Source organism: Myxine glutinosa, chromosome 5 (assembly GCF_964187855.1).
Source record: "Myxine glutinosa chromosome 5, kmMyxGlut1.1, whole genome shotgun sequence".
Lineage (NCBI taxonomy): Eukaryota > Metazoa > Chordata > Myxini > Myxiniformes > Myxinidae > Myxine > Myxine glutinosa.
This window is the reverse complement of record NC_136265.1, coordinates 73,657,761-73,666,458: the sequence shown is the minus strand read 5'-3', so window position 1 is coordinate 73,666,458 and position 8,698 is coordinate 73,657,761.

Below are 8,698 nucleotides of genomic sequence, written 5' to 3'. Positions count from 1 at the left end.
AGAATCGCTGTTGGAGAGCAGGTACGCCTCCATTAGGGGCCCGCCCTTCATTTTGCATCGCTCCCGCCATTTCGCATCGCTCCAGCCATTTCGCATCACTCCAGCCTTTTCACCTCGCTCCAGCCATTTCACTGCACCCAGCCGTTAGCCTGGTTTGCATGTGTAACGTGGATTTCGAGTGGGAATTTGCGGTTTTCCGTTTGGGAGCCGCTGAACGTTCATACCCGAAGGTGTGATTTCCCAGTCGCCTTTTGGGTGCACCTTTGCGCCTCTTTGGCAGCGTTGACTGTCAGCCGACCTGGATTCTGGTCTCGATACGACCTTTTTCTTGCGATCACCGGCGCATGGATCGACTTTGGCTTGGTGCCGGGACAGAGACTTTGGGGAATGTTCTTTTCGCTCACTTGGAGCACAGTAAGTTATTGAGTAAGAAACTGATGGTACCATCATAGAAATTATATGGTGTTTTGGTTGTGCAATTGAAAGTATATTGTACTTGTGCTGTCATTCTTGTGCGACATAATACAATACTTGTTTTTTGGTAACAATCGGTTGGTGTGGTTTCACCATTTGTCATTGACACACATAATAACACATCTTTCTGCCGTGACTCCTTTCAGGGCTCGGAGGTACACCGTGACCGGGGTTTCAGGAGGAGCACGTAACACAAGACACTTGCCCTTTGACACAAAGGGTTTGTAATGGTCCTGTACGGGGCTCGTAAGGTCCGCAGTTTCCTCCGCCTTAACTGTAAGGGCACGATCCCTGTGGCTGTCCACTTTGGTTCGAACCAATGCAATAGGTCTAACGGAGTCTCCCTGCTTCTCCTCCCTTTGCAATTTCCAACAATTCGACTTCAGATGTCCCCTCTGTTTACAGTAATAACACGTGGGGGCCGGTCCACGGCGAGATGCCTGACTCGACCACTCAAACTGTCTACCCAGAGACGGCCGCACCAATGGACCCCTATGGTCTGTCCACTTCCCCTGTGACCGGTCCTCTCTAACCCCCTTCTTGTTATCCCAGGTAGTACCATAATGAGGAAAACCAAGGCCTCTTATGGGTAAGTTCATAATCATCTGCACCAACAGCAACTTTTTTCAACTCACCAACCATATGATCCGTAAGGTGTGTCCTAATGTCCAAAGGGATACTGTTCCTAAACTCTTCCATCAAGATAACCTCCCTTAGATTACCATAGGTCCGATCCACTTATCGAGAACGATGCCACCGATCAAAACTCATTTCCTTATCTTTCGCAAATTCAACAAATGTCTGCCCAGCCTGTCTTTTTAAGGTTCGGAACTGCTGCTGGTATGCTTCTGGAACTTGCTCATCGGCTGACAACACAGCCTTTTTAACAGCCTCATAATTCTCTGACTGATCCTCCGACAGAGCTGAATACACTTCCTGGGCTCTCCCTATGAACCCACTTTGTAGTAGCAGGGTCCAGTATTGTACGGGCCACTGAAGAGTTTTGCTATCTTTTCAAAAGACAGAAAAAACGTTTCCACCTCCTCCTTGTTAAACTTGGGAACAGGTCTAATGTTCCGAGCCACATCAAAGGAATGGGGGAGATCATTTTGACCCCCACCTGAATCGATGGAAACCGGTTGGGCCTGTCCCACCTGAGTTTCTAATTTTCTTAACCCAAACTCTCGTTGCCGTTCTCCTTTTTCTCTTTCAAACTCTCTGTGCTTTTCTTCCTTTTCTCTTTCAAACTCTTTGCTTTTCTTCCTTTTCTCTTTGCTGTTCTTCCTTTTCTCTTTCAAACTCTCTTTGCCATTCTTTGTCTTCTAACTTTGGTCTTAGCTGTCTTTCTTCTGATTCTATCCGGGCCAATTCCAAGGCTTCACTCCTCAATCTTACCCACGGTTCTAAACCCATGTGACTGACAGCCGAAACAATCTCCGCCTTTTTCATACGAGATGTCCCACCAACCCCAAGATGATCAGCTACAGCTCGTAACTCTACCTTACCTAACAGTTCTACATCTTGCACTGATAGCCCCTTCTTCTCCACAAATTCCTTCACTTCAAAATCCATCTCCTCAGCCATGGTGTACGACTGCAGTAAATATAGTATCAGCACTGTAAACAAAAGTCAAATTATCTGCCAATGAGAAAACGCACTACTGCAAAAAGAAACAAAAATCCAAGACAGGTATCATGTAATCCAGCTCCTGGACGAGCCCCCAATTTGTTACAGCCTGAAGCACACCAAGCCAAGCCTTCAATCACACTGTCTTTATTTATGGATTATCACACGAAAATCTCTTCCTACACATAAAACCAAGAAGGGAGAAAAGAGAGAAAAACCCGAATAGGCCAGTCCAAGAGTAGGCCGGTCCAAGAGTAGGCCGGTCCAAGAGTAGGCCGGTCCAAGAGTAGGCCGGTCCAAGAGTAGGCCGGTCCAAGAGTAGGCCGGTCCAAGAGTAGGCCGGTCCAAGAGTAGGCCGGTCCAAGAGTAGGCCGTTCCAAGAGTAGGCCGGTCCAAGAGTAGGCCGTTCCAAGAGTAGGCCGTTCCAAGAGTAGGCCGGTCCAAGAGTAGGCCGGTCCAAGAGTAGGCCGGTCCATGAGTAGGCCGGTCCATGAGTAGGCCGGTCCAAGAGTAGGCCGGTCCAAGAGTAGGCCGGTCCAAGAGAAGGCCGGTCCAAGAGAAGGCCGGTCCAAGAGTAGGCAGGTCCAAGAGCAGGCCGGTCCAAGAGCAGGCCGGTCCAAGAACAGGCCGGTCCAAGAGCAGGCCGGTCCAAGAGCAGGCCGGTCCAAGAGCAGGCCGGTCCAAGAGCAGGCCGGTCCAAGAGTAGGCCGGTCCAAAAGTAGGCCCCAACGCAGGCCCAACAGTCAGCCCCAGGGCCAGCCCAGTGGTAGAGGGTAGGAGTAGGCAAGTCCACAAGTAGGCCCCAAGGCAGGCCTCAGTGGTTGGCAGCAAGAGTTCGATCAACGTCACCCTTCAGGTGGAGAGATTGCAGCCGGACACTCCACAACCGCCGAAAAAGCACTCTGCCATAAGCCCTCCTCCAAAATGGCCACTCACTCCTCTGAATCACCTTCCTGGCCACACCCCTGCCCCACAACCAATCTTAGGCTTTATACACATGGACCAAACCACTTGGTCAAACTCCCAGGGGGTGGGTGGGAAGCAAGAAGAAAAAGGCCACAGACCGTAACACCATCCAACATAACTTTTGCCAAAGCAAAATTATTCAATGTTATACGAGTCCGTTACAGGGAACGATTTTTGGGATTTAACCCCAGGTTCATGCCTCAGAGGGTGGGGACTTGGGGTCAGAGGGTAAAAATGGAAAATAACTTTCAACTCAAAATTTGATATTGGGTCGTTCCTGGTGGAAGGAACCTTTTGCCATCATTTAACTTTGCTTTTGGTGGGACGCACGGGGATTTGTGATGGCGCACCATTGATTTCTCATGAGTTTCACTTTCCTTAAAGTATCCATGGAAATCCACGCATAGCTCGAGGACTTCCTTTCCTGTGGTAATCAACATGTGGCTCAAAATGGAATTCTCCCATCTCAGCTTCCTGTCCAGGCTGGAGTTCCTCACGACAGTGTTCTGTCTGGGCCCTGTGAGTTTTTGGGCTTTATTAATGATCTATCCGACTCTCTGGAAAATCCTCTCTACCTCTTTGCTGATGACAACCCTCTCTGCCGCTACATTTCTCAACCCTCAGATCAGCAAGCAGCAGCCTCTTCACTCTGCAGACCTGGTCAATATCACAAAATGGTCAAACAGGTGGAACATGTCTTTCAATCTTGACAAATCCTACACTCTCGCAATGTCTCTCTGAAAAGACCGTCTGGAAAAACCCTCCCATCTACTTTCTAAACAATCCTCTCCAAGAAATTCTATCACTCAAGCTTTTGGGTCTCACGATCTGCCAGGATCTTTCCTGGGAAAACCAAATTTCCAAGATGGCCTCCAAAGCAAGTCGCCGACTCAACACCCTCCATCATGAAGTACTTTCTTGGCACACCTGAGCTCCTCACCACATACAAGGCTTTCATCCGTAGTTCAATGGAATACTGCTATCCACCTGGGCTGGTGCTCCTGCCTCTCACCTAGCTCGGCTTCACGCTGTAGAAACCAAGGCTTTCAGGATCATTGGTATCTTCCATGATGAAGCTGATTCTGAGGGCCTTACACTCGCTCACCACAGGTAGGTTGGTGGTTTTTGTCTTCTACAGACTCCCCTCCAGCCTAGCTCCCCCAGCTCTGTCCCCCAAATATTCCTTCAGGACACACAAGATCTGTCAGCAACCCTCTTCTGGTGAAACTGCCAAAACCAAGACTCTGCTCACCTTCATTCCTCTTTTTTCTGCCTCTGGAATAAACTCTTCAATCCCACTCCTCCCTCCAGGTCTTCAAAACAGCTGTTCAGCACCATATGTTTTCCCCTATCCAAAACCTTGATCTTTTCTACCCCAGTTAATACATCACAAATGCACCTTTTTCAAATTGTTTTCTTTCTCGAAACCCCCTGTAGTGTCCTTGTTTATCCAGTGTACTGCACTCCAGCCCTCTCCCTTCCACAGACATAATTTTGCATTGAAGTTTTAATCTATATACAATTTTGTCATAAAGTTTTAAACTATATATAATTTTGTATTAAAATTTTCATCTGTATATAATTTTGTATTAAAGTTTTAATGTCCCATATATATAATTTTGTAGTAAAATTTTAATCTACATATAATTTTGTATTAAAGTTTTCATCTATATATAATTTTGTAGTAAAGTTTTAATCTATCTATAATTTTTGTATTAAAGTTTTCATCTACATATAATTTTGTTATTTACGTTTTCATCTACTTGGGCATGCCCGTACTATATCTATATCTAAAATTATATCCCCCCCCTCTATTTACATGAAATGGTTTGGTCCAAAGCGAACGGCTTGCGAGTGGTGACAATCCCCCCCCCTCTATTTACATGCAATGGTTTGGTCCAAAGCGAACGGCTTCCGGAGTTTGGTAAAGAAATCGCCATCGCGTGCACAAACGCGCAGGAAAGCGAATGAATCGCAAATTCGTTTTTATTAGTTGTAAAACATAGTTTAACGCCAACATAGTTTGCAAAAGTGAAATAAATGAATACGCTCTCAAATGTGCCATCCGAGGCAGAGTGTGCCCGCCACGTTCGGCACACGCGATCGTTCGCTGCTCTCTGATTGGTTGAATCGTTTTTTGGACATAGCTCGGTAAGTAATTGTCCGATTAATATGAAACCTTGAAAAGGCACATCCTCGGGTCCCCAGCAATATACCTGGCAAGTTAAAAGTATATCGGACCCGTGGTTGTCGAGAAACAGCGGTCACAGACAGACAAACGTACAAACGTACAAACGTACAGACAGAGATTACTGGAATTATAGATAGATATATAATTTTGTGGTAAAGTTTTAAACTATATATAATTTTGTATTAAAGTTTTCATCTACATATAATTTTGTATTAAATTTTTCATTTATATATCATTTTGTATTAAAGTTTTCAACCATATATAATTTTGTATTGAAGTTTTAAACCAATATATAATTTTGTATGAAAGTTTTAAACCATATATAATTTTGTATGAAAGTTTTCATCGACATATAATTTTGTATTTAAGTTTTCATCTATATTTAATTTTGTAGTAAAGTTTTAATCAACAAATATAATTTTGTATTAAAGTTTTCATCTACATATAATTTTGTATTAAATTTTTCATCTATATATAATTTGGTGTTAAAGTTTTAATCTATATATAATTTTGTACTGAAGTTTTAAACCATATATAATTTTGTATTAAAGTTTTAAACCATATATAATTTTGTTGTAAAGTTTTAATCAATAAATACAATTGTGTATGAAAGTTTTAATCAATATATATAATTTTGTATTAAAGTTTCATCTATATATAATTTTGTAGTAAAGTTTTAATCTATATATAATTTTGTATTAAAGTTTTAAACCATATATAATTTTATATTAAAGTTTTAAACCATATATAATTTTGTATTAAAGTTGTAATGTCCAGTATATATAATTTTGTAGTGAAGTTTTAATCAATATATATAATTTTGTATTAAAGTTTTAATCAATATATATAATTTTTTATTAAAGTTTTAAACCATATATAATTTTGTATTGAAGTTTTAAACCATATATAATTTTGTATTAAAGTTTTAATGTCCAGTATATATAATTTTGTAGTAAAGTTTTAATCAATACATATAATTTTGTATTAAAGTTTTAATGTCCAGTATATATAATTTTGTAGTAAAGTTTTAATCAATACATATAATTTTGTATTAAAGTTTTAATCAATATATATAATTTTGTATTAAAGTTTTCATCTACATATAATTTTGCATTAAATTTTTAATCTATATATAATTTTGTATTCAATTTTTAATCTATATATAATTTTGCATTAAAGTTTTAATCTGTATATAATTTTGAGGTAAATTTTTAATCTATGTATAATTTTGTATTAAAGTTTTAATCTATATATAATTTTGTATTGAAGTTTTAATGTATATATAATTATTTTTTTTTTTTTTTTTTGGGGGGATACAAGATCGAGGCTCGTGAAAGAGCGAACATTAATCACACAGAAAGACAAACCGACACATAAAACATATAACATCGGGAGCGGTAGACAAGATGGGGAGAGAGGGGGAAGGACACAAACATAACATAACATTTGAGAGCATGGACCGAGAGACATGGAGACATCGAGAGATCTGTGGGAGGGAGAGGGCTTTGTGGGGGGAGGCATGGGAAGGGGGGGGGGTGGGAGAGGTATAAAACATATGGACACTGCCAGGACTTCCAGGAAAGAAGTTGGAATTTCAAACAAGGTGGATCTGGGGTGAATTTGCGGGGGTAGAAAAGATCAAGGTTTTGGATGGGGGAAGATAAGAGATGGTGGTGAACAGCTGTTTTAAAGACCTGGAGGGAGGAGTGGGATTGAAGGGAGTGTGGGAGTTTGTTCCAGAGGCGGGAGAAAAGAGGAATGAAAGAGTGAAGGTGAGCAGAGAGCCGAGATTTCGGCAGTTTAACCATCAGAGGGTTGCTGGCGGATCTTGTGCGACCTGTAGGAATATTTGGGGGACAGAGCACAGAGAGAGCTGGGGGAGCAAGACCGGAGAGGAGTCGGTAAAAGACAGAAAGACCACCTACCTGTCTGCGGTGAGTGAGTGAAAGGCCCTCGGAGATAGCTTCATCACGGGAGATTCCAATGATTCTGAAAGCTTTGGTTTCAACAGCGTGAAGCCGAGCTCAGTGTGAGGCAGGAGCACCGGCCCATAGGGGAGAACAGTATTCCATTGAGCTGCAGATGAAAGCCTTGTATGTGTTGAGGAGCTCAGGTGTGCCGAGCAAGGACTTCGCACGACGGAGGATGCCAAGTCGGCGACTGGCTTTGGAGGCCAGCTTGGAAATGTGGTTTTCCCAAGAAAGATCATGAAAGATAGTGAGACCCAAAAGCTTGAGCGACAGAACTTCTTGGAGAGGATTGTTGAGAAAGAAGATGGGAGGGTTGTCCAGTCAATCTTTTCTGAGAGACATAGTAAGAGTGTGAGATTTGTCAGGATTGAAAGACATGTTCCACTTGTTTGACCAGTCTGTGATTTCGTCCAGGTCTTCAGAGAGTGAGGAGGCTGTGAGGAATGAGGAGGCTGCTATTAAAGTTTTAATCAATATATATAATTTTGTATTGAAGTTTTAATGTATATATAATTTTGTATTACATTTTTAATCTATATATAATTTTGTATTAAAGTTTGAATCTTTATATAATTTTTTATTCAAGTTTTAATGTATATATAATTTTGTATTAAGGTTTTAATCTATATAATTTGTATTAAAGTTTTAATCTACATATAATTTTGTATTAAGGTTTTAATCTATATATATTTTTGTATTAAAATTTTCATCTATATATAATTTTGTATTGAAGTTTTAATCTATATATGATTTTGTATTAAAGTTTTAATCTATATATAATTTTGAATTAAGGTTTTAATCTATATATGAATTTTGTATTAAAGTTTTAATCTATATATAATTTTGTATTCAAGTTTTAATCTAGATATAATTTTGTATCAAGGTTTTAATCTATATATATTTTTGTATTAAATTTTTCATCTATATATAATTTTGTATTCAAGTTTTAATCTATATATAATTTTGTATTAAAGTTTAAATCTATATATAATTTTGTATTAAGGTTTTAATCTATATATAATTTTGTATTAAAGTTTTAATCTATATATAATTTTGTATTCAGGTTTTAATCTATATATAATTTTGTATTAAAGTTTTAATCTATATATAATTTTGTATCAAGGTTTTAATCTATATATAATTTTGTATCAAGGTTTTAATCTATATATAATTTTGTATTAAATTTTTCATGTATATATCATTTTGTATTCACGTTTTAATCTATATATAATTTTGTATTAAAGTTTTAATCTATATAATTTATAATTTTGTATTAAGGTTTTAATCTATATATAATTTTGTATTAAAGTTTTAATCCATATATAATTTTGTATTAAATTTTTAATCTATATATAATTTTGTATTCAACTTTTAATCTATATATAATTTTGTATTAAAGTTGAAATCTATATATAATTTTGTGTTAAAGTTTTAATCTATATATAATTTTGTATTGAAGTTTTAATCTATA